Here is a 26,817-nt window from a genome sequence, read left to right as displayed (position 1 = left end):
TGCTTCTTACTTCCTAATGGTCCTAAGGGATGTCTTTGGGGAGAGATGGCTGTGCTGGTGGCAGTGTGGAGGAACAAAGGCTGGGTGCATGTTTCTCAGGAGATGGCATCATTGTATGTTTCTACCGCTGTGGTTAATCATGGTTTTGGAGAGAGTTTGCACCATTTTGGTTATTTCTACCATCATTTAAACAGAGCATCCGCAGAAGTGGGACTGCAAAGTCACAGGTATTGACAACTTTTTTAATACAAGGGAATGCGTATCATTGACGTCAGTGGTGGTGATAATTCTTGAGATTGTTTCCCATGCAGACTTACACCAGCGGCAAGCTGCTTGGTCAGGGGAGAAGAGATGCCAAATTTGGCGGTGATGTGCCAAGCAGAGTGTTTGCTAACACTGACTAATGATTGCCATGGTGCTGAGGGCATGCAAGCAATGTGTTATTTCAATCTCCAAACACTTTAAGAGAGAATACAGACCTTGTGCTAATTTTTATATATTTAATTTATAAAGGTCTTTCTTTGTCTTGTCTGACATCACTTTACCAGTCTGTCTGTTGCTCATCAACTAATTGGCTAAATGGTAACAGCCAAGCATTGCAGACACCTTAACTCTCAAATAGTGAGGGACTTTTTGGACTGGTGTGAGTTCTCAGGCAAATGGATCTGCACGATGAAGGGATTTCAGGTTTATCAGTCAATAACACAGTGGCATCAGGATGTCTGGAGTTAGTACTGTTAATTTATTTAGTGCAATTCCCTAGGATGAGTAAATGCATTTTTCTGCACACAAGAAGCTAATGCTTGATGATAGCTGCACATTGCCATAGAAACCAAGGCAGGTTCAGCTGTAAGTCAAAGGTTAATTTGTAATTATTTTTAAAGTCATCTCACTAAAAGGCATCAATTTAGACAGAACTTGTACAAAAGCTGACTCCTACTATAAAATCTATCGTTCTACACTAGCTCTTCCAAAAATACATTAACATGGCTCCTGTTTGCTTAAGGCAGATTCTCCATAAGGTGTTATACAAGATAACTGTCTGGTTTTGAGTGTTTGTAGCTGTGTTTGCAAATGACAGTGTGACTGACAGCACAAGTTCCTCGTGGGATGGCTGGGGACCAGTGCACAGATGACTCATTGTGTATGATGTTGTTTCACACCAAAGTGTTTGCTCTATATACTGAACATGTGTGCGAGTCAATAGCAAAAAGTTCAAGAGCAAACACAGCTTCAGTGGAAACAAATTCACGGTGCATGAAATCATTATACTCCAGCCAGAAAGCTAATTTCATTGAGGGCAGCTGGTGAGCAAAACGCCCATTTGAACTCCTCTTTAAAGTGGGAAGTTCACACGGATGGAGCCTGTGTCTTCTTCAAATGCAGCGTGAATGGAGGAGCCTGATATTTCCCTCGACAAAAACCTTTTCGCTCCAGGGGTGGGCAGGAGTGAGTTCAGGCCCCTCCTCAGAACTTCCCGATACAGCAGCAACAGCCAGTAATCAGAGAATATTTTTCTCTTCCGCAGCAGACTTTTACCATAGCAAAGCTTTCTCCCCTGCCTGTCTCCCCAGCTGCCTTTCTGACAGAGTTGTTTTCATATCAGGAGCCATTAATTCACTGTGTTGCCAATTAACCCTCCCCTCCAGCCTTTGCAAATCTACAAGGTACATTAAAAAAAAGGGGGAAAGAAAGAAAGAAAAAAGGATAAAATAACAAAACTCTTCCTGATTTGATGCTGCTTTTAATGTCCCCAGGGACAACTGCAGCCTCAGACTGGCTTGGCAGTGCAGAGATGCCCACACAGCAGGCTTGTCTCTTCCCAGCCGAAATAAAGCAGATCTGAGAGAGCAGCATGCATTGTCAGGCCCTCGGGGAGCTTGCAGTGCCCCTGGACCATCCCTTCTCTTGGTAGGAAAAGCCCTCTGCAACGTATATGGGGAGATTTAAAATCTCAAGGGGTGTGTGGCTGAATACATGAAGGCAATTTTGACTGTCATGTCCCCTCTCACTAAGACTTCAGGAGGCCTTTGCGTGTTGTCCATCAAAGCCTGTTGCAGGCGAAGGACTGGTTCAGACAGTGCTGGGTGATAGAGCAGAGGGGTCAGTCTCCCACCAGTGTTCCCACAGAGGCTGTCACACTGGGATCTGGGGTGGTGCAAGTGTACCTGCAGGACTCCTTTGGTCAGAAAGCCTCACATTTGCTCCCCAGATTCTCTGGCAAATCCCTCCTGCAAAGCCTCTTTCCACATCCCAGACCTTCTCTTGCAGCTCTGGTTTTTCTGGAGCTGTGTAGCTGATGCAGCAAGGGATTCGTACACTTACAGAGTGACCTGAGACACAGGTGAGCTTTGTCAGCCCCAGGGCTGCAGGTACAACCAGAACATGGCAGGAGGAAGCCATCCAGCTCCCTGTGCCATAGGCAGGCCACCAGGCTACAGCCCTGTTCCTCTGCTCCCAACTCCCCCTGGGATGCTGGAACAATACGACCTTAAAAAACAGCCAGTGGGACATCCTGTGGCCCAAAGGATATCACAGCACATGGCCAAAGAGATCCCTCAGAGACCCCCAGAGCATTTTACTTCACCATTAAAATGGAACACAGGTTCTCTCCGGGAAGCAAGAAATGAAATAAAAGCAGAGACAGGGCTGTACCTTGAAACATGGGCACCTGGGGGCCACTGCCACCTTCTGCAGCCCTGTCTGCACGCTTACAGGAGGTTTATTACTGCTTTCCTGCCTTTTGAAATGTGACACTGCAAAGCTTGGGGCTGGGAAAACCGCTTTGTGATTGCATTTAAACATTTTAAATGTGGCCTGTATGCATGCAATTTCCCATGAGACACGAGTAATGTGAGAGAGCCTTCTGAGGAGCGAGAGGCAGAGCAGTCATTTCAGCATTTTTCGTGTCTTGTTCAATTTGTACTTAATGAGAGGGAGAGTGCTTTTTCACCATTTCCATTCTTTAGACCAATTCATCTGTTTGTCAGTGGACACGGGCGTAAGTGCACAAAAGCATTTGCATGTCAGTGAGGATTTCAAAAAATGCCTGAGCTACAGTGAGCCATCATATCTTACCGTTAAATTCTGTGTCCCTGATGGATTTCCCCACGCTGTTGCTAGGAGATGAAGATACTGCCTAACAAAGGATATATTGACAAAAAATTTTCCAGAATGAATCTGTCTTGTTACAGTAGATACATTCTTGCATAAAAAGGATATTGCAGGATTTGTTTCCCCAATGGTGGCATGGGCAAAATTGCACTCATCGAGTTAAGGTGAAATTTTCCCACCATGAACATGGTTTTGTTTAGTTTTATTGACATGAGTACTTTCAGTGTGTTTAATGCCAGAAGTGCTGTTGCCTTCCAGTGCGTTTTGTTGCTAGGCTAATATCATGAATATGCCCTACGCATTTTTCCCTCCTCCATTCTCTGCAGCTTCTCCCTTTTGGGAAGAAATGTGCCCTATGATGAAGGCTTCCTTTTTTTTTTTCCACCACCCTTCTGGGAAACATGGATTCCTTTGTTTATTTTAAATCAGGGAAGAAGTGTGCATGACTCTGGACATGTGAGGATTTGGCATGGAAGGAGCTGAGTGCAGTGGAAAAGCAGATCAGCCTCTTGCTTTACAACTCTAGGCACCTCTACATTAAAAAAAAAATCAATGGAAATTTAATAAAGAGAGGAACTTCAGGAATTCTTCTGGAAAGACTGAATTTCTAGAAAGTGATGAGTTTTCTCCCCTTCATCTGGTGAATATACAACAAACAGATTACAACAGCAAAAGCAAACGTGACTTAAATGATGCAAAATAAAACTTGTTCTCTTTCTTAGAGAATAAGTTTAGCTCTGGCCTGGTGACTTTACTCCCTCATCTGCAGTCATCACAGCAGTTCCTATGCCACCATAAGTGTCTCTGACCCACAACAGGTGTGTAAACTGCTCATCTGCCAAGAAGATCTGAAGGCTGAAAATGAGATCCCCACTTATGCTGCAGGAGAAAAAAAAGGATTCAAGGGGAAACACCTTCCCCTTTATATCCTTCCATGCATCATTGCATGGTTGGGACAGACAACTTGAGCTTGTTGTGTTTATGCTATCGCATCCCTTCCTCCAAAGCCATGTGCATCTGGCTGGTGTCATCTCCACACACATCAGCTGGTCCAGGTGAGGCACCACAGTGGGTCAGCACAGACTATGGTCCTCTCCTGCCCCTTTTACAAACAAGTGGTATAGAAGAGATTTAGGGCAGAAATAGCCACTCCTTCTATCTTGCTTCCTTGACCCATCTCCAGCTAGGACACACCACTACCTTTTGCCTCATGTTGCAGCACAGAGGTGATCCCACAGCTGGATAGAAAAATGTGTGGGGAAGGAAACAGCACAGCAAGTCTGCACCTGCTTGATTTTCACCTCTCATGATCAGTCCCCTTCTCTGTGGTGAGAGCAGGAAATGCTGTTCTTGGGGTGTTTGTGGGAAGGCTTTGAGAATCTGCCTTTCCAGTGCAGTCCTGGCTGTCCATATCAACTTTTGCAACATGGACAAATATAAACAAAACTTGCTGGAAGCCAGAGATCTACATTTAATTTGCCTGTGCACTTGCACAGGACTTTAACTAGACACAAATGGATTCAGATATTATCTGTGCTTGTTTCAATAGGTGAGGAAGAGGGGACAAGTGGAAAGGGCTTTGCAGCTCCCACTATTTCTGTGCTAATCTGGTTTTCTGCTGTAATACCTTGTTTTGAGATGCATTAACCATTTAGGCTGAGCATGCTGGGATGGCAGAGACCAGCGGATGCAAAATTTAAGTCAAAATCAATCAGTGTGTTTTTTTCCCAGCTCAAAGCCTAGCAGGGAGAGTGTTTTACTCCATATTCAAAGATCGCTGCAATTTCTTTGCTTTGAAAGCTGGCATGGTGGAAACATTTAGGTCACAGTGCTGTTTGCTGAGCATATGGCAAATTGAGCATATTTAGCCAAAATAAAAAAAGCAGTAACAATAATGTTTTAAAGCACAAGTGGACCACACTTGTGTCCTGCATAGGCTTTGTTTCTGCATTTCTGTAGGTTTTGCTCTTGTCAGGTGTGCCATGATGTGGGACTGGTGTGGTTTCCTCAATGTGCTGCTCTTTAGGGTGTGGATCCTGTCCCCACAGACCTGTTGTGTAGGAGGCAGCTCACAGTGATACATGCAGGCACAGCCAAAGGGGGTAATGGAGCATTTGTAATGGAAAATCTTTGCTTACCAAAGAATTCATCTGAAAGATGTTTGCGTATAGCAGTGACATTGCTGGCATTGGCAGATATTTACTTAACTGTAACAATTTTTCTTCAGCAGGCTTGAATCAGCATGCAGTAAGTTGGTCAAATGTGGCTGAACTCCGTGGTCCCTTAACTGTGAGTTAAATATATTTTTTGTTCCACTGAGTGTTATTTGAAAAAACATTTTCCAACATGCTTCCTGTAGAATAGGGACTGCCATTGCCCACATATTTATTTAGCTCACGTATTGGCAAGCTGAAGTGGAAAAAGCCTTTTCACAGAAGCTGCAAGTAGAAGAAAATCCTAGCTGTATGCAAAATCCTATTTCTTCTGTGATCTTGCCCTAATACGGAATACCTGCAATTCTTCCTCTCATCACCTATCAACTGCAGACCCTAATTTTCTTATCCATACCAGCTTAGATATTTTTCAGTCCCTGAATCTAGACCCTGTGAAGAAGGGCTGCCCATGATAGCAGTGGGTGTTCCACAGAGCATCTCATGGCTTGCAGCTCTGCTTCAGTGCTTCCTGCTTCTGTTGTGCTGCTCTCCCAGCTTCTCAGTTAATTAAGCTTGCCTTGCCTTGTCATCTCCCTTTCTTCTATTTTCTTCCCTCCTTGGCTCAGTCCTAAGAGCCATAGTCCTGCAAGGGCCCAATGAAGCCTTCAAAGAGGGGATATGACCTCTCGTAAACCAGAAACCTGGCAGCTGTTTTCTCACCAGCTCCCTACAATCTCCAACCCCATGGGATAAGCACTGGGCTAACTAGTTCTGCTTGAATGTCCAGCTGCAAACCAGCTTGCTTAAACCTTCCTAGAAGAGCTGCTACTTAAACTCGCACTATTGTTAGGATGAGTGTGTTTGCTTGGATGGAAGTAAGAGATAAGCATGTGAAAGGTAAGAGCCAATAGCATCTGCGTACTAAAGGACATTTTAAAGAAATGCTTATTTCACATAAATTTATATGTAAGTCTTCAAAAAAAAGACACTCTTCTAATATAAAGATGAATACAGTAGTCTTAAGTGCATTACTGAAATTAGGGTTATTAGCTTGAATATATTTCAGATACCTCTGCTCACTGAAACCAGTTTGTAGCACTCTTCACACAAATGGCTGGGGACTGGTTTTCCACTCATCTCTTGAAGATATCAGTATCTAGAAGATTTCTGTGATCTGTTCAGGTATGCTGAAACAGGCAAAAGATTCCTTAAATTGTATAAGCTAGGAAAGCTCCAGAAACATGAAAAACAGTAGTTCATAACTTCCTTTAATCTACAGACTGTCAGACTATTTTCTGATTCAAGGATAAGTGTATATGCACTCCATGCACACTGCATGATATTCTTAACATAAACAGTACTGAGTTCTTAGAAAGTGTTTTAGTGTCCTAGAAGGATTTTTAAATAAGCAAACAATTAAACAAATAAATATTAATTTAAGGCAACTTTGTTTTTTCAGGCAGTAAGAGTTAACTTCATTGAAAAAAACTTTTCTAGTTTTCATGATACACTCTGAAGTATTGCTTTTTTTGTCAAAGAAATAATATATTTGGGGAAGTAATTAGTCATTAACTCTTTTTTGCAGTTACCTCACTGAATCCATTAGCATGAACTTCAGCATGTATGAGAGCAGCCTATCTTGTTTGTCAAAGCCACATTATAAAATCCTTAAAGCACATTTTGAAAGAAAACTGAGTTGTGCTCAGTCACTAAAAAGCTTTTTATCATTCCCTCTTCTGCATTTTGAATTACTTAGAAACTGCAATTGCACAATCTTTATCTCATATAAAATGTAATATCTAATAGCAGGAACATATAATGAAGGCTGTCCAAGATAAGGGTGCAGAGTTAACGAGGTTGTGGGAACACACATGAAAAGCAGACAGAATGGGATGTCAAATGTTCGAAAATTTGAGAAGGAAACATTTCTGAAATATTTTCTTACAGACTTTCATGATCAAACAGTGACTTATCTGTGACCAACTATCTATATCACTGGGTAGGAACTAAGAATTGGCTGGTGGTACGTACACGTTCTTGTTTATCATTCCTGTGTAAACTTGCTGACGGCTACTAAAGTTAGCATTCGTTATTATCTGCAACTAATTATATGTTGGTAAAGCTAAAACCCTTTTGTTGAATTGTGCTTTAAACATTTCCAATATTTAAATGGGATTTCGTTTCATCAAAATAATCAAGCAGCCAAAGGATTTTTTCCCCTTTCAGTTATATATTAAGAAAACTAACATACCTCATGCACTAATTAAAAAAAAACCAAAAAACATTCCTGTGAATTCAAGCTTTAGAGCACGTGCAGGAAAATCTTTACATTAAGGGGGGACCAAACATATTACTGAACTGTACATTGCTTCTTGTACTAGGGTATCACTTTAGCTGTAGGTGAGTCCTTGGAAAATATCATTTAATTTGTTACAAACAATTGACATATGAGTAGGACTAGGAACTCTCTATTAGCTCTGAAGCAGTTGTGCTGGTATTTTCTGGGTTTTTTTTCCTTTTGGTCATTTTTCCTAGAACCAAAAATATTTTCAAGAGTTTTGTTCTGTGATGTGATATTTAAACCACTTCTCTGGTCCCCTCCATTTGTGCGCTGTCTTACATCTGACAGTGTTATCATGAGCAATGGAGAAGTTTCTACAGTGACTACGGTAAATCTTTGGCAATTGTTCATGTACTGAGTGGTTCTGCGCAAAATCACTTCTTGCTAATTTCAGAAAAGACAAAATGTCATCATCTTTTCTCATTGAGAATCTGGCAGCCTGTTGTCTGGACAGATATACTCTGCTGGGTAAAGAACTGGCTGGATGGTAGGGCCCAGAGAGTGGTGGTGAATGGAGTTAAATCCAGCTGGCAACTGGTCACAAGTGATGTTCCCCAGGGATCAGTACTGGGACCTGTCTTGTTTAATATCACATAATCATAGAATGGCTTGGGTTGGAAGGGCCTCAAGGATCATCAAGTTCTAACCCCCCATCTTTATTGATGACCTGGATGAAGGGACTGAGTGAACCCTCAGTAAGTTTGCAGATGACACCAAGCTGGGAGGAAGTGTCGACATGCCTGGGGGTAGCAAGGCCCTTCAGTGGGATATGGACAGGCTGGATCACTGGGCTGAGGCCAATGGGATGAAGTTCAATAAGATCATGTGCCAGGTCCTGCACTTTGACCGCAACAACCCCAGGCAACGCTACAGGTTTGGGGAAGAACGCCTGGAAGACTGTGTGGAAGAAATGGACCTGGAGGTGTTGGTTGACGCTCGGCTAAACATGAGTCAACATTGTGCCCAGGCAGCCAAGGGCAATGGCATCCTGGCTTGTATCAGAAATAATGTTGCCATTAGGAGCAGGGAGGCTGTCATCCCTCCGTACTCAGCACTGGTGAGGCCACACCTTGAGAGCTATGTAGAGTTTTGAGTCCCTACTATAAAAAGGACAATGATGCCCTGGGGAATGTTCAGAGAAGGACAGTGAAGCCGGCGAGGAGTCTGGAGCACGTCTTAAGAGGAGTGGCTGAGGGAACTGGGATTGTTTAGTCTGGAGGAGGTTAAGGGGAGACCTTATTGCTCTCTTCAACAACCTGAAAGGAGGTTGTGGTGAGGTGGGCGTTGGCCTCTTCTCCCATGTAACTAGCAATAGGACTAGAGGGAATGGCCTCAAGTTGTGCCAGGGGAGATTCAAGTTGGACATTAGGAAATACTTCTTCTCCAAGAGAGTGGTCAGGCACTGGAATGGGCTGCCCAGGGAGGTGGTGGAGTCACCACCCCTAGAGGTGTTCAAGAAACATTTATGTTGTACTGAGGGACAGGGTTTAGTGGGGAAATATTGGTGGTGGGTGGATGGTTGGACTATGTGATCTTGGAGGTCTTTTCCAACCTTGGTGATTCTATGATTCTATGATCTTTAGCAGAGTCTTGTATTCTGAATGGGACATCTCTATGATAGCACTGTTGTGGTCTGAATCCAAAAGGGATGTTACAGTTAAATCAGAATTCACTATGACTATACTATTTATTATTATTAGACTGTATTGCTTATTCTTAGATAGTGATCTTTCCTCCTGCCTTGTATCTGTGTCCCAGTGATGCTGTTGTCTTCCCACATAACTGCTCTCTAACTCACAATAACACACAGGGTTAAATCATCTTTAGATACCAAGTGTGGCATGCAGAGTAATCTATCTGCAGTGCTTTTAATTAGACTAAAGCTATTTTGCATATCAAGTGTATCCGTTTGAATTTCAGCAGGAGGTGATGTAATTTAGATACAAACACCATACAGAAATGTGGATCCCTCTGTATTTAAACACACCGCTCAAATGTAGAACACCACTCTTTGATATTAAGTACACAAAGCCTGATCAACAGCATGGTCTTGGGCACAATGATGGTGTTCAGCTGAGACGGTGTCACTTGAGTCCTCACTGAGGAGTGAGCATACCTTCCCCCCTTCTCAGCAGGTCCCTTGTGCAGGTCAGTTACTGGGGAATAAACCCAAGTGGGGATCCAGTCATTATTTAATGAATTTTCTACCTGCATGGAATTTCCTGCCTCTCTTTCCTTTCCACTCAGGTTTACTGTAATACAAAAAAAAAAAAAAAGAAAAACTGACCTTCTAGCACACCCCGAAGCCCACCAACAGACCGAGTACTTGCTGAGCCCTTGCATGAAAACTATATCAGCACTGTTGTTTGGCATATATTAGCTGCTCTCATAATCATTAATTATGAAAACTTTTCCTTCTCATTTGCCATTTCCTTGCCAGGTTTGCAACAGAACAAACACAAAGGGTCTAGGGAAATACTGTGTTTAAATCAGCAAAAATGTGGAAGATGACGATGCATCTTTGATTTCAGGTGTGCAGGTCAGTAGAGCAACCCAAAGGGAGAAGTTTTCTCCCAATTACTTTTGATTTCTTGATTTTTTTTTTCCAAATCATTAAATTAAATGAAGTAGTTTAATTAACAATTACACTGCTTAAGTTTACTCTGAAGAAATTTGAATGAATCAAGTCTTCCCCTTCCTTCTACAGCAAATTAGTAATGTAAGGACTGCTCATTAAGTAAGAGGGAGCTAATTACTCTCAGCAGCAGATGAAGAGAAAATGAAACCTGAAATCTGAGCGGTAGCCATAGCTAGCCCTTGGTTCTTGCTCTCTGCATGCTGCAAGGGAGAAAGCAGAGTAAATCCAGAGGGTGCCAACAGTGACTATGCTTTCATTTTTTAAGTGATACCTTCTCTTCTGCAAAAAAGACCTCCCCATCCAGCTCAGCCCACTGTGAGCAGCAGCAACACACTGAGGCCTTCACTAAATGCTGGTGCCATCTGGTGTGGGCTGGAGGAATGAGCAACTTCTTCTCTTGCCCAACACTCCATTTTTTTAAATTATTTTATTTATTTATTTATTTATTTTGAGAAATCACAACCCGCATTTTGATAACCGTTGTGCTTCATTATGATTTGATGCGTACTGCTCTCAGCAGGGTTACATCTGTCTGTGTGCTGAGCTCCAGCTGGGTGTTTCAGGCCACCCTTCTTGCACTCTGGCTGTGTGGAAAGTAGAACGGGAAGGAGCACAATGACAGTGTGCTACTTCCTGCTGAGGCAGGCATCCCTAGGACCATGTAGATCACAGTGTTTGCTTGCCCTGCTGTGCTTCCTGCTGCTGAGGTGTCTGGTTAGTCCTGAACCACACAGGAGAAAGGTTCAGTCCACTTCTTCTCCATCAGCAACCCCATAGATAGTGGCGACGTATCACTGCCCTGTCTCCCATCTCTCCGCCCTGCCTGGCTGCAGGTGCTTGGCATTGTGCAAGGAGCTTCTGGGACTTGCCATGGCACAAAAACACCCATGAGGCGTGGGCACATGCATAGCACAGGCAGGGACAAAGTAAGGGGGCCTGAGAGCCCTACAAGACACCTTCCTTCCTCCCACCCCAGTCCCTGGCCAGCTGGCTGTGGAGAGGATGCAGCAGGCCTTATGGGGTTCCTTGGGAAATGCTGGGTGTGGTTTCCATTCTTGGCACCATGGATGTAGGTGGCTTGCTCTGCTTGTGTCCCTCTTCATTCAGCTTCTGAATTCTTTGCATCACTTCAACCATACCTGGCAGTGAGGCAAAGACCTCAAAGATGAAAAATGACATGAAAATAGTTAGCTCAGTAGAGGACAGAGACCTCCAAATAGTGTCCCTCCTAGAAGAAATCAACACTGTGGACTCCGCACCTTGCCTTTTCTGATGCCCAGCCAGCATGTACTCTAGAGGTGGGCAGAGAGGTGCCTAGGCTGTGGGTCATGACAGTAAGAAGGATGGGGCATGGTGGAACTGCAAAGGGGAGGGTTTGTGGTAGAGGAAATGAAAATGTTGGATGGGTAGAGTCAGAGCACAGGAAATGGAAGAAGAGAGAGGGGAAAGACCCAAACCCTTGGAACACCAGCCTTTGTTAACACATTTGCTGGCACAATGGGTTATTTGTTCAATAGAGATAGGCCACCTTAACTTCTTGCTTTCTTAAATGGAATATAGCTGAAATTCTACAATTGCAAAGATTTGGTTATTGCTGGAGCTCCTTTTCTTCTTGACCTCTGTTTCTGTCCTGTCTGAAAATCTACTGGCCTATCCACATTTTACAGATTTTTGTTTGTTTGTTCTTGAGAATTATTTTTACCATCCAGACAATTTGGGATGTACCAGGAAGACAGGCAGTAGCATTGCTTTTATTTTGCCGACGGTTGTCATGATGGGTGGTGACAGCAGAATTTCCATCTACTGTGTAGATACTCCAGTTGTCTGAGTGTGACATGACCTTCAGATTAGATAATCACTGGCTGTTGTTTTTATCAGATCTGCCAGGAAAAAAAAATTACTTCCTTCAAAAACAAATTAGAATTCACCATTTTCCCAGGGAAGCAGCATATTTTGTGTAACAGGGAGATGTTTTTGTGACTAAAATTCTTCTTCTATTATGTGTTTTGAGGGAGTAGAGTAAAATATGGCCTTGACATTTCTTAATGATGCTATGTACATGTGAAGCTTCACGAGACACGAGTTCCTGGGATTCTGCAGCTTTAGATAATTTAGGCACAGGTTTGTACTTCAGTTGCTTTTTAATCCACGGGGCAATGTTATACGAGGAAAATATTTATTTCACAAAACAGTCAAAAGCCTATCTTCATTCAGAGATTATTGCAATTCATTTGTATGCAAAGGAAATATCCCTGCATTTACTGTCAGTGTTTTTGGAACAACAGCCCACTGTTTGCTTGGGTTGTGGCTAAGCCTTCTTTCTGTTGTATTGAACAATTTGGTGTGCTATTTGTCAAAAAACAAGAGCTTAGCCAGTGCTTCTTAATGTTGTAGGCCCTCACAGACTGTAGTCAAGCTGTGCTACTGTTTACTTTAGGGAGTATGTGTTAGCTGCCAAATATCATATTGACATCAGGAAGTCAGTGTTCCGCCACTGGAAACGTGCTGTCAAGTATAGCATTCCTAAGTAAATATGGAAGGCAGAGATCATTGTTTATGGTACACCTCTTCACCCAGCTGAACAACTGTATGTCCAAAAGCAAACAAGGAGATTCGGGGTTAAAAGTACACAGAACCATTTCACCCCTCAGTTGACTTGGGGCCTGACACAGACTTCTCTTGAAGGCTGTGAGCAGACAGGCTGTACCCCTCTGCAGTGGGAAGCCCTTCTAGGGACTTCTGTCCTCATTTGGTAGAATGAGGCAATTTAGCAGCCATCTCAGGGTGATGGCAATTTTCAGCCTTATCCTCACTGTGGTTCTGCGAAATTGAGGCAGGCCAGGGCTGAATGAGCAGACCAAAGACCAAAATAAGTTGAAGAAGGCAATACACCTCTGTAGTTTTTCAAATGATAGCTTTACTGGACCCATCTCCCATCTGAGACTACATATTCTATGTTTATTCAAGCTTTGGTGCACCTGCCGCTGTTGCCAGAGGCACTTCCATTTAAATACATAAGGAGGTCAGTACAGAGAAATGTGCTGGTTGCACGTGGAAAGGTAATTACACCTGCAGGGATGCTATTTGATGCATTCATTTCATTGATGTAAATGGACCCAACCCTGGCTGTGACACCTATGAAGTCCCATGTCAGCATCTGATGATGGGAGAGAGCCCATAGGGCTCAGAGCGCAGAGCAGAGCAATGTCAGAACTGCCCACATTACCACCAGCACCTCCCAGAGAGGAGAACAGGGCTGGTGTCATATTTCCTTCCTTTTCTTGCCATGATGGGCACCCTGTACACCCCAACTGATCTCAAAGATATGAGATACTGTTTCAGTTTGTATCAGGCTCTTACATCATTTGCTAACATCATTTCTTTCCTCCAGGAAGTAGTGTCTCATTGCCGCTACTGTGCTGTTTACATCCTATGTGGGGATGTTGCAGACCATTCTTCAAACAAAAGAATTTGACCTTTTCTTACTGCAAAATAACCTGTCGGGTGCTCACATCTTGTGTTCAGCCATGCTGCTCTTGTTTTCATATACTCATCTATGCTTTTGTAAAAAATGTTTTTCATCATATTTCTATATAATATATTTATATAGCAGTTTATTTTGTATATTTAATACTTCAATGTTTAATAATTTATATCCATAAAAACATAAAGCTATCAAAGCCCTGCTCCTTTGGTGGCGGTTATGGCCTACATTGCAATAGGCATTTAATCCATTTCAGAGGTCCAATTAACCAGCTCTAGATGTCCTAGCACTTCACAGCTCAATTACGCCACAGTTTCTAGCCAGAGCCTTGTGAGGTAGCTGTTACAGCTTTGTTCAACCTGGTAAGCGCAGTGGGAGCCAGGGAGGCTGCATTTTAGTAATTATATTTTAAAAATGTCTGCTTTTTCTATGGAACTCACGTATATGCAGTCCTTTCTGCTATACATCATGTACCGCCATAGTCTGAGCTTTGGTTTAACATGCTTAAATCTCCAATCTGTGCTTAATGGCAGGATGAAGAATGATGGTTTTTTGTCTGTCCTAGGAAGAAGGGATATTCAAGTGTATTACTTGTGGTGGAAGCATGCGCACTGTGGGCACTTACTATTGTAGAAATGACTTGAGAGAATTATTAACTATGATTTATGCTTGTATGGCTGGAAAGAAAGAAAATCAATTAGTACTGGCTGTTACATAGCCCTGAGCTAGTAATATATAGGCAACAGATCCTATCAGTTCTTTTGGGATTGCCAATTATCCAACTTGGACAATACTAATGCTATTAATATTTGAGACTCAATTCTGTTAGGAAAATTCCTTGAGGAGAAGGCTTGGCATCTTTGATTTCAGAATGGAAGGGTTGCAAAAAGAAAATAAAAAGGAAAGAATGAAGCTTAACCACCATTTTAACTAAAAAATATGACTTTCAGATGGAGATATGGCAGTATTTCCATATTGAAACATTTCTTTATTAAAAAGATATCAATATGCTAATGTACACATTCACACAATGATAATGCACGTTCCCTGTGCATGTGATATCCCATCCCAATCCACTTGCAGTGAGGAAAGTCAGTGTGATCTGGAAATGAGAGAGACAAGGAATCTCACCTGTAGGAACTGACAGCATTTCTACTGACCACCTTTAGCAAGTTTTGAGGAGGATGATATCAAGCAACCAACAAACATAAGTGCATAACTGAAGATTCCTCCACTATGTTTAGAGAAAAAAAAAGATTTTTTTTTTCTCTACATAGAATATGTAAGTGGTGGAATTGAAGCAGACAGAAGTTTTAGTGATTAATTTAATTCAAGATGTTTCAGTCTGGAATAAGTTCCTGGTCAGGAGGTAGGAGCTGCAAAATGCAAAAAGCCATATAGTTATAGAGTGCAGGTGGATCTGTATGTCCCTTCCAGACCTCCGGTGGCATCACCTTGATCCCTGCCACTCTGCAAGTTCTATGATGGATGCAAGTTGGTTGTGAATCTCAGCAGATGTTCGTTCTTGTTGAGGCCAGAGCTGTAGCTATCCTTCACTTCTATAAGGATAAAGACAAATTTGGCATATAGCTGGTTCCAGTAACGCAGATAGTTATTTGGAGGAAAATATGTGGAAATAATACTTGAAAAGGAGATGTGGTCCATAACGCACAGAATTACAGAGGACCAGAGGCACCATTACCTATTCTGGCTTGGCAGTTGCTATCTTATTCACAATATTGCTCCCAAGACCTCTGTTTGCAGAACATTATGCCAAATGTTTTGTTTTTTCCTTTGCTGTTTGATTGCTCCGTCTAAAAAAAGCCTTGAGGTGCTGCAGGGAGAAAATTCATTTTATCAGTTTTGTTTTGAAAGCTTTGGAAGAAAAAGCAGAGGATTCCTGCGAGGTTGCAGGAATTCAAGGCTGAAGAGAAGAGTAATCAGGGAGGAAGCCTCACAGTTACGGATCGGTGTCTGGTTCACAGCACTGGATCTCAAAGGAAAAAGGTTTGCTGATTCTGCAGAGAACTGAGCCATGTCCTTCTACTAGTAGGGTGGCATTATGCCACTGCATACCCAGAGGTAAGGCTCTAAATTAAATATGGATACAAGGCAACCTCTAGACAAGAACAAGTGAGGGATCCTATTCGAGAGAGGGCAAATGTAACAGAGCAGTTAGATCATTCTTAAGAGGCAAGTGAAGGGTGTAGGAAGCTAAGGGCAGATCTAGATTTCATTAAAATCAGAAGCTGTTTTAACATGGCTCCTAATAGGGCTAGCATTAAAGAGACTAGAGGTCAGATTTTGACTCTGCAGTATGATTGAGAATATTCCATTGACCTTACATAGAGATAAATGATGCCTCTCATTCTGTAACAGAATGACTTGTTGATTTGTCTAGTGGATTTGGTTTGTGCGAAAACTTCTAAAATTGAAGAGTCAAGACATAAAGGGAACAATGAGATGAAAAGGCAACACACTGAGAGCTGTTTTTAGTATTTGCATGTTAAAACTTTTATTTTGAAATTGTCTCCCTGAGCTTATGTGAGTGGCTTGAAGATAAAAAGAAGACCAAGGGTGCCATTTTCAGCAGGTTCTTGCTTACCCCTTCTCTTCCCCAAGTCAGTTAGCTGGATTTCAACACTAACAGGGCAGGATAGTGCCATATATAGAGAGAGCATAATGTAAACCAAAGCCCACTTAAAGCCTCCAGCCCAGAGGGAGTTCTTCCCAAGTACCAATTGCTTTAGGCAAGAAGTTTAAAGGAGGTCACCAGTTCTGTCATTTCCTTTCTCTGACTGTAGTGATACTTTTAATTACCTATATTTCTGTGACCAGTAATAAAAAAAGCATTGGTAGGTAGTTAAAGCCTCCTGCACAAGAAGCTTAAAAAGTTAGTCCAGCCACTTCAAATTCTGATCTTTCCAAAATTGTCACATCACACAAACAGTCAAGGGTTTCCAAAGACATGGGCCAAAACAACCCAGTTCCAGTGTGCAGGAGGCTCAAGAGGGGAGGCACAGAGCCAGCCTGTGCAGCAACCTGTCAGCTGGAACACAAAGATCCTGGTGTGGTTCATGGTCGCCCAGTGCCTTCTGAATGTAACCTTGCCTTGTTTTTCTTAAGCTGGCATTGGGGTCCAGCTGGACAAATCAGATGGTAACCTGTTCAGGGCAATTTCTAATGTTGTTTCATTTACAACTTTGTAAACATTGCAAGCTCATTTAAGCCATGTACAGATTTTATTTCCCCCAGACTTATTTAAGTAGGAAAGAAGGAAAGATAAAAGGAGAAATTAAGACTCTACTGCTGCTCGGAATATTAGCTTTCACATAGTAACACCCTAACAGGTACCTTGGGTCTAACTGGAATAGGGGAAATCTCTTGGGAAGCCAGGGCTCAGTGGGAGGCTGTTACTGGGTTTATCTGCACTAGTAGATAAGAGACATCTTGGAGAAATCTTGTGTGACAGCCTAGAGAATAGAATAGTTTCAGATGTATTTTAAACTTATGTTTTCTTATTTTGCAACTTGCTTTTGTAGTAGGGTTTCTGAGCTAGTCATCAATCACCTTATTGCTCAGAATCATGATAGAGACGTCTGTCAGATAAGCCATAGAAACACGACAAGGCTGGCAGCCACATGACTGCAGTATGCCTGTCTGTTGCAGAGGAATGTAGGACACTATTTAAAATGAGAAGAATTCCTTACAGAGAGCCCCACAGCTTGCCAGGAGGCATGGGGTGCCTATGGAGGACAGTGCTTATGTCACCGCTGTTGGGCAATGAGCTGGGGGATCTATCCCATGCTGGGCACTTCATGGCTGCAGCACACTATGCACTAGCGTGTCGGCTTGTCCCATAAAGCTCTAGCTGGGGATGGGAGGAAGGAAATCAGTGAATCACCAGGAATCTGCACAGCCCTTCCTGCTTTCTTTTGAGAGGTTTCTTTAAGTCTCTGAGTAATGTGGAAATTAAAAACACAAGGCTCTGATAACTGCTGTGGAGCTTAGCTTTATGCCCATCACAGGTAGGGTGTTTCCACAGATCTAATCAGGTTTGCTTATATATCTTCCTTCGGTGCCATATCAAACTGTTTTTTAACCTTCACAAATTTAGCCATGTTACCTAAGAACAAAACTCATCTTGCATCTCACCAAATGCAGTGATCTCTCACTAAGTTTTTATCGTCAGTTTGCTAACTTCGCTTTATCATCAAGGATGGTGAAACCAAAGCCAGGATGTGACCATTACTGAAGTAATGACCTGAGAATTGTGTACATGGCAATACACCAAGCTCTCAGGAGAAGCCCTTGAAAAGTGGTCTGCAAAGTGGCTGAGCTTTGCACTTGGGCACAAGCGTGCACTAAAATCTGTGGAGCAGCTGTGTACAGAACTACTGAAAATACAGCTTCAACAGTGTGTAGTATTACATCACTTAGATTATATTGTCTTGCATTGTCCTCTTCCCCTCTGAATGGGCTGCATAGAGTGGCTGTGAGCTTCCTCCTTGTGCAGTTTCAGTGTCCCTTTGGATCAGATCCCTACCTCTCTACAACCAGCCAACAGTGTTTCCCACAGTCCATGTTGCAATGCCACAGAGGGTGACCTACATGCATTGCCTTAAGCATACAAGTCTTACATTAAATTCCTATTATGGATTTCAGGAAGATTCTTACTCTTTGTAAAATTATTCAAAAGAGGTCACTAAAATAATTCTGGATAGAAAATATATAGTGTGATCGCTCTGAGGACTCCAGAGAAAAGAGCTGTTCTGTCTGAAGGGAAAGAATTAAGATAAATCGATGTAAGGTGACTTGAGAATAACCTAAAAGGACATTAAAAGTCTGTCCTAATTAAAATAAAAATCAGCTTCGTAAAGGGGCTAGCAAAATGGCTACAGCCTTCATGTGTAGGGGGAGGCTTGAGAAAATGAGTTGTAATTACATTTCTATTTCAAAAGAGGACTTTCTAGGAATACAGTTACACATTCGATTTTGATTTGTGCTTCTGGTCTGTCTCTGGCTTCTGCTGAAGATTAAGCTTAGGTTTTGATTTCAAGTATAGCCATACCCTGGGGTTATCCTTTCTGGGCTCTGGAGGGCCTTGATGAGGAAAACAAAGCCTCTCTAGAGCTAACCAGATTGAACTGCTTGTTGTTACTTTTATCTTCCAGCTTCCCACAGGGCACCCTGCTTACCAGTCAGACAGCAGAGAGGAATCCACATCTCCATCAGCAAAGGACAGGTAGTGCCAGGAGGCTCCAGCTGCAGAGCAAAGCAGCAACAGTGAGATCTGGGGCTGTGTCTATATCAGAGATGGAAAATTAGACCCTTCCTGATGCTTGTATTTGACCTAGAAGTAAAACTAATTGTGATTTAAAATCCAGGTGCCCTTACTTGTCCTTGGCTGAGGGCAAGATTTGAGAGTAGAAGGACTAAATTTAGGTTCTAAACCCCACATTTAGGTGCTGAAATAAGCTGCTTTCCTAGAACCTGCTGGATGATTACCAGTAGCAAAGATCAAGCTACTAATCTTGGTGGCTAAAACGGATTTAGGAGCCTAACATTAGACGTTTGAAGCGTGCTGAGATTGAGTTTTAGCCCATTCCTGATTTATATATTTCTTTTGTGTGTGGATTTTTTTTTCCAAGTGCAAGCACTGGACTCCATGGTTTTCCTGATGTCCTGTGTTACGAGAAAGTGCTTGCAAAAAGTTTTCCCTTGTATGACTACAGCCCAAGCTATAAAGTTACACTGAAATATTTGGAATGTGTGGGCTGGGGGCTGCCAACAGCTCTCCCTGCTTCCCTGACCAAGGAAATGCATTTGGCAAAAAAAAAAAAAAGAGAGAGAAAGAAAGAAAGAAAAATGGTGACAAATGAATTAAACTGAGGGAGGGCTTTACCTGAGAAATATAGCGCCAGGTTTTCCACAACCAAAGTAATTTTCCATGGTAACTGGAGAAAGAACATCAGCCAGCTACAGAAGTGTGAGAACCATCTTCATTTTTCATTCCCGGCCAACAATTTCTCCTGTTGTTTTTATGGTCTCTGAGAGAGTAACATGGCCTGTGAGACCTTGGTTGCAGAGGTTTGCCAGATACGGTTGGAGCGTACTCCAGCTAAGCATATATTGCACGTACCAGAAATGAGGAAAAACATACTTGTTAATAGCGCAAGTACAAGGGGGACAAATTAATTTTGAATGTATGAAGATGCAGAAGAGGTGGGGAAGGAACAAACAACTGAAATCGCTATGCTTTTTGCAAGGAAAAGGGAGTCGTGTCAAAACTGTTGAGACCTGGGAAACAAAATGTTAACTGTCTTGCAATGTTGAAAGCAAGACAAAAAGAAATATGTTCAGCCAAATCCTTAGCTCTGTTGTGTTACAGAAGGTGCAGGTTAGTGTAAGTATCTTCTCTGTTAATTACTGTGACAGGTCTATTTGTAATGGGGTCCTCTTTTGTTGCTCGAGCAGCTGGGCATTAGTCAGGTCACGTGCAGTTCTGAGTGACAGCTGATGCCTGTATGAGGAGCAGCTGAACCACAGAAGGGCAATGTTGGGTGCTTTGGTTGGCATGTAGATCACATCTGTCTTACCTGCTACAGCAAATGTGACGTGTCCCTCATATTCCACACCCTGCTGCCTGAGGCTGCCTATGCTCATTCATTTTCACACAGTGAAAGCCACAGGCAAATGGCTCAGCAAGCTGACACCTAATTCAAGTTTAGATCTGATGTGACAGAAACTTCCTGTTGTTGTTGGTATTGTTTCCAACTGTGAGTTCTATTCTGCCCCATAAATTGGGCTAATGCCCAATGAAAATAAAGATAACCTCTATTCCATGTTGTTCCCACTCTGAGCGATACTGATAGGTATGGGAATGCAAAATGATGTCAGAGTAGGATGCAGGAGATTCAAAGAAAATAGAAATACAGGACTCCTACTTGCATGGGCCTGATTCTGTAAATATTTGCACTTACAACTTTGTATGTTGAAATGCACAACCAATATAATAGGAATAACCATTACACACTCAACTATAGATTTGTTAACCTGTCACTAAAATAGGTGTAGAATAGGTGTGACCAGAATTTTCCACAGCAATCAGCTGTAATGTTTCTCGCTGAAATTGGTGGAAGACTTTTGGTTTTTGTATTTGTGTTTGGTTTTGGGTTTTTTTGTTCATTTTAATTGACCGCACTGGAAGCAGAGTTAGACCAGTCTGGATGGGTTTGAGTAATCTGCCCCGTAAGTTTGGCATGAGAGCAGACCTGGCCTAGCTGAAAGCATTATTTTCCGCTAAATTCCTTAGCAAATCCTGCTTACTTTCCAAAACATATACTGAAAGAGTATATATAGCCAGCTCTGAAGCTGATCAAATGCTCAAAAAATCTTATATCAAATAAATCTTGCAACAAAAAGCAGCAAAACTCCTGAAACAGTCAACTTGACAAATAGTCTTCCATCAGCCCTCCCGTGATTCAGTGTTTGAAGGATCAGAGGGAAAAAAATCTGTTTTAGAAGAGAGTATAAAATAAAAAATATGATCTGAATGAAGCGTATTTCCAGTGCATTTGCAAATGCTGCCCATAGCCAGCAGTCTGGACTGGATAAAGACACCTCCCAGCCTTTGTTATTCCTGAAAGATTTTGTGGCTCTTCCTGTTGTTCTGCAGCAGGTGGCTTGGTGACTCACCCTAGGGCCTCCTAGCCAAGAGCAGGATCTCATGGAAATGAAAGGCTGTTAAACGCACATCGCTACCAAAGGACCGAAGTGCAGGAGCCCCAAAGGATGATGCAAAGGGTGATGTCCATAGAGCGCTCATTCAATGGAAGGATGCCACACAGGGGGTGGCTGTGGATCCACCAGTCAGATGTTGCTCCTCTTGCTCTGGTGTGTTGGTATTCTGCTGGAGCAGTGCTAATGCCTAGACACTACTTCCTGAAGCACCTGCCTCCTTTTCAGTGTTTCCTCCTTTCACGTACCAATCTGATCCAAGCAGTCCTGGTTACACATCAGGCCCAAGGATGTCTCTATACGTGTGGTTCCCAGCAGTTGTAAGCTATGTTGAAACAGCCTCTTGTAAAGCTCTATTGTGCAATGAAGATGACAGAAAAGGGATTTTAACCGGTGTTTTTACATGCTTCCAAGGACAGTGATGCTCCTTGCCTTCAGCCAGACTATTCCAACAAGAGAAAGTCAGATGAAGACAATTTGCCATTGTTTTATTGACTGCTTACTTCCTTCATGAATGTGATTAGGCCACTCAGCCTGACACTACAGATTGTGCACTGCATTGTCCCAGCTCTGCCATTATTCTTCCCTTCTTCACCCATCAAGAAACTAGAACAGCTGGTCCATAGGCACAACCAGTGTCCATCTGCTATTCCCAGTACTCTTTGAACACAAAAGCAAATCAGTGGCTTTGGTGTCCAAAGCATTGAATGTTAGAATGTCATTCAGTCTAGTTGTTGGGGTTTTGCTTTTCAGCTGAACCATGGGGATGAGCAGTGTGCAGTCTCCTAACCTGATCCATGGGGACACAAAAGGCAAGCATTTTTTTAAAAACTAATTTTTGTGTAGCCATTTTCTGATGACACCTCAAACCATTTGCATAGGCCTTAACTCCAAATTGGCATTTTTGAATGTTGAACTGAGATTATGCATTGTTGTTGCAAATACCCATGTGATTAGTGTCCTTGAGCATAGTTTTGTAACTCAAGAAATATGTATGACAGAGCAGACCATAAAGCTAGCTTTAAAAGGTGATGGGCATAACATGTAGCAGCTTAATAACAAGCTTTTGGTTAGCATTTTTCATTTCTACTGAATGGTCCTAAATACAGTACTGGGTGGCACAGAATGCTGGTAGTCCATTGTGTCTCTTATTTTTTCCTTAAACAAATTTTAAAAAATGTTTTAATCTTATCTGTCTGGAACAAAAATTTAGATGAATGTAAATGTTGTGTATTTTCCAGTTACAGGAGGATGATCTGCATTACTGGCTTTTAGCAGGTGCCAAGATTCTATTATTTTCAGCTGGCTACTTGCTGCTTAACTGTTACAAGCTGTGGAAAGCACTGAATCCCTCCTGCATTTCTGAACTAATCAGAAATTGGAAGCAAGCAGAAAAATATTTATGAGATCTGTAGAGGGCCACAGACTGCAGTCTGTGAGGAAGCTGAGATGCTGGGGCTATATTTTGGCACACCACACAGTGATTTTGTCCCCTTTTCTTGGTGGTGCAGTTTCCTTATTACCAGATCAGGCTTCAGACCGGACGTGCATGGTATTTCACGTGTGTCAGAAAACGTCTGCCAGAAGGGCTCACCCCGATGGTGACAACAGGATGTCTGAAACACAGCAAAGGACCAAAAGCCGGGGGGCAGGCACTGTGCAGCAGCTACAACACTGTATTTTGTGTGACGAGAAAGCCATAGAGAGCCCAAGCCTGGCAGTACCAGAGCTTAGGGTGCAGGAGATGGTGGGTGGCTGCAAAGAAGCTCAAGGAAAAGCACTGAGCAGAGCGAGACTATCCTGAGACTGTGACTCTGCACAGCAAAGCATCTCCCAGGTGTTGGCTTAGAGTGTGAGTTGATCTCAGCTTCACTATTTGTGAATTCTGGCTCATCTGGAGCCTGTGCACTCCCTGTCTGCCCCACATCAAATCCTGTGGTGCCCGTTCTCCAGCCCCACATCCTTCACCCTTGGAGCTCCCTGGGTCCTGTGAGAAGTAGCCTATCACCCCAGATTTCACAACAGTAGTGAACCAAAACAGAATGGGATAATGAGGAACCTGAGTGCTTTATTTTCCCAGTAACTCCTTGTGGATGACAACATGGGTTTGCAGCAGACACTGGGATACTGGCACTGCCACGGTGTTTTCTGCTAACAAAAACATAAATACTGTGTTGTGTTTAGGTACAATGGGCTCTTTATGATCAGATATTTTATAATGCTCTAAGATGCTTTTTTTTTTTTTTTCTGGTACTAGTGGTCTGAAAACAAAGCTAATGCATGGCTGGCAAAAAACCTGAAGCATTCTTCCACTGTTTGTGCAAAGGAAACCAAATGGAAAGGGAGAAGCCGCAGAAACCCAGGTCAGCAGAGGACTGATGCCCTTCAGCATCATGCACAGGAAAGTTGAGCACAACTGGGACAGAAAGCACCTCTTGCTTCTCAGTAGTGAGGACCACTGCCTTCTTGTACTACTGCACATTCTTTAGCCTGGCTCGAGAAGGATTACTGCAACAAAGACGAGGTATATATCTGGGGAGATAGTGGCTGGATTTATTTGGGCTTTTGGAAAATTAAGACCTGGTTCAAGCGCATAGTTCTGTTTTGTTTTCTCTGAGACAGTCAACAGTGTAATCAATCCATGCGTTTTGAATAACATGAGAACCTCAGACTGACTCACTGTTTCCTATTTCACTACCTTGAGACAGGATGCGAAGCTTATAAACACATTCTGTTTGAGTCTCTATATGACATGAAGTTCCTTGCTCAAGTTTACAAGCCCACATTGTTTCAAATCCCTAGAATGACTGTCTGTGGTCCCTTCCATACATAAGCAGCTTTCTTTTCTCTATCACTGTATTTATGCCTAAGATTCTATCTGACTGGTGATACAGAAATATCTACATGTCAGTAACTCACAAAAAGAGAAAGAATGTGGATCTCAACTGGATCCTTAGAAGAACCCTTGTTATTAAGGAGCACACTGCAACTCCAGGTGAGGAGTTCACAAAGTCAAGGGACAACCACAGCCAACAAAAACATCGAAGAGCAACTTTCACATACATTATTGAGACCTGAGTAATTGCTGAAGACAATCAACCAGCTAATCAGGTTGTAGCAGAAATGCTAAGTGACAGCTTGAACCAGTGATTGAGCAGCTGGTGGGAAGGCAGGGCCAACCCAGGGGAGCTCAGGTGTGCACAATGCCCCTGAGTGACTGGAGGTCACTTAAGTGAGGTCTTCCCAGACCTCATTTAAGGGCTAGCAGTGGAGTCAAGGGTATTTTGTTGGAGACTGCTGCCTACCTGAGGTCTTTGAAAGGTAAGTAGTGTCTTTCTTTTATCTCTGCACTTGTGGTTGTTGTATTTGAGCAAACTCTCGCTTGCTGCAGCCTAGGACCTTGCTATTCATGGAATTGCTCTGTTTGGAAAAGACCTTCAAGACGAAGTGCAACCTAACTGTACTACTTGAACTCTATTCTGCTGTCATTGTTGAGCTTTCCATCATATTACACAGGTATAGGATAAACTGATGTCTGTCCATTAAAATAAATAGTCGTCTTGTTTGGAGAAATAAAGATAATGAAATAAACTACAGCTCAGGATGGAAAGGCAGTTATGTGGATCAAGATGACAAAAAGTGTGAGTGCAGAGCCCTCATTCTATCTTAGGCATGAACAGTAAGAGCTACAGAGGAAGTTTAGGCATGTAGGTCTGTTATGTGTTTTGATGGTGTGTGTTTCAGCTGGGATAGAATTATTTTCTCCAGTGTGTCTGGTATGATGCATATTTTTTTTCTGGGAGAAAAATAATGTTGATAACACACCAATGTTTATAGTTACTGCTGAGCAGAGTTGTGTGAAGCCAAGGCCGTTCTCAGCAAAGGGCCCAAGGAGCTGCGAGGGAACAGAACCAGTAGATTTGACTTATTCTCTCCCCTATCCCACTAGGAAGCAGGGAGTGAGCGAATGACTGTGTGGTGTTCAGCCACCTGCCGGATTAAACCACAGTGCATGGATGTATGTCTACTGAATACATGGGAATCACACAAACAACATCTTCTGAGATCTGGTACTCCAGCAGAGTGGCGGCTACAGTCCTACAAATATGTTCCTGACTTGTATCAGTTGCAAGTGAATAAACACTGAGCTAGCTCCTTCAAGCATATTTTCATTCCCCTTAGTACATCAATAGAGTTTCAGGTGTAAAAGCAGAGGAAAAATGTGTTCTGCAGTAATGAAAGTTCTTGCAGAGTCTGTGAGTTTTGTGGGGGGAACCCAACAAAAAAAATACCCTCGCCAATTCCCAAACCTGATAGTTGGAGTTGTAGCAATTGTATTAGCTCTGGCCTTGAATGTATCTTTGTGAAAAGAGTATTGAACATGGGCTAAATGTGTTTTGGTCTTTAGTGCCAACATAAAGGCATCCAGGCACTTAGAAATTTAGTGGTATTTTTCACAATAGTGGCTGTCTCTGAATCAAATAAATAAATGACATTTAAGCATTTCTGTGCTACAAAGAAAAGGTGGCTATCTTCCTTTTGTTTTTACAATTTAGAAAGTCATCAAAGACTATGTATCTCTTTATTTTTGCTTTTGTAAAAACATAAAATTTCCCACAGCCCAAAGCAAAGCAGTGTGGCTATCTGTATCATTTCCTGTTTTATGCAGCCATGCTTCAGGAATATTGAAGAATATGTAGAACTTGTACGTTTTCCAAATCTGAAGGGGATTATTTGAACCTCAAAGGAGTACTGTGCAGAAAAAAGTCATGTTTTGCTGCAAGCAATGTGAACTAAAAGAATATATAAATACAGCCTGAGACCAATAAATCTGTAACTGCAAATCCATGGTGGCAGTAAATGGTTTCCCTTTAATAATGAAATACCACACTGGCAAAAATAAATATAGAACTCAGACTACCTAGTCATCATTGGGCTACAAAATACTGATACTTTAGAACAGAAAGCCCTTTCATTCTCTAGTGTGCCTTTTGGCTCTGTTTCAAGTTTTCTTCCTCAACTATGAGGGTTAAAATCTTACTTGAAAAAGTGTGGAAACTGAGACTCTCACACAGCCACTTGCTCTGGAGCTCTAAGTTGAACTGCAGATAGTTCAGAACTGGCGGTGATACTACCGTTGGCAGCATTACCGATGACCAAATCTCTCTATAAAACAAAGCACACATTGGCACTAAAGCATGTTTCTTGGTTTGAGGAAAGAAAGGAAAAATATTTATTCAATAAAGGAAAACTTATTGGCTGATGGAGAGGAAAAATTTTTTTTCACTATACATATAGAGGAATGCTCTTTTGCTGCAATGATATCTGGAAGATTTTGAAACCTTAA

The 26,817-nt window shown here is 42.3% G+C and overlaps 2 long non-coding RNA genes across 2 annotated transcripts; both read left to right on the top strand.

The window, feature by feature from the left end:
* Nucleotides 5,797-10,141, top strand: LOC110399052. Its single transcript, XR_002438855.1, has 3 exons — nt 5,797-6,449; nt 7,215-7,290; nt 10,049-10,141. It is a non-coding gene; the product is annotated as an uncharacterized LOC110399052 (long non-coding RNA).
* Nucleotides 24,009-26,389, top strand: LOC110398070. Its single transcript, XR_002438179.1, has 3 exons — nt 24,009-24,791; nt 24,862-24,986; nt 25,420-26,389. It is a non-coding gene; the product is annotated as an uncharacterized LOC110398070 (long non-coding RNA).

The sequence above is a fragment of the Numida meleagris genome, chromosome 4 (assembly GCF_002078875.1).
Source record: "Numida meleagris isolate 19003 breed g44 Domestic line chromosome 4, NumMel1.0, whole genome shotgun sequence".
Classification (NCBI taxonomy): Eukaryota; Metazoa; Chordata; class Aves; order Galliformes; family Numididae; genus Numida; species Numida meleagris.
The sequence above is the reverse complement of the archived record's forward strand: the minus strand, read 5'-3'. Positions and strand labels throughout refer to the sequence as shown.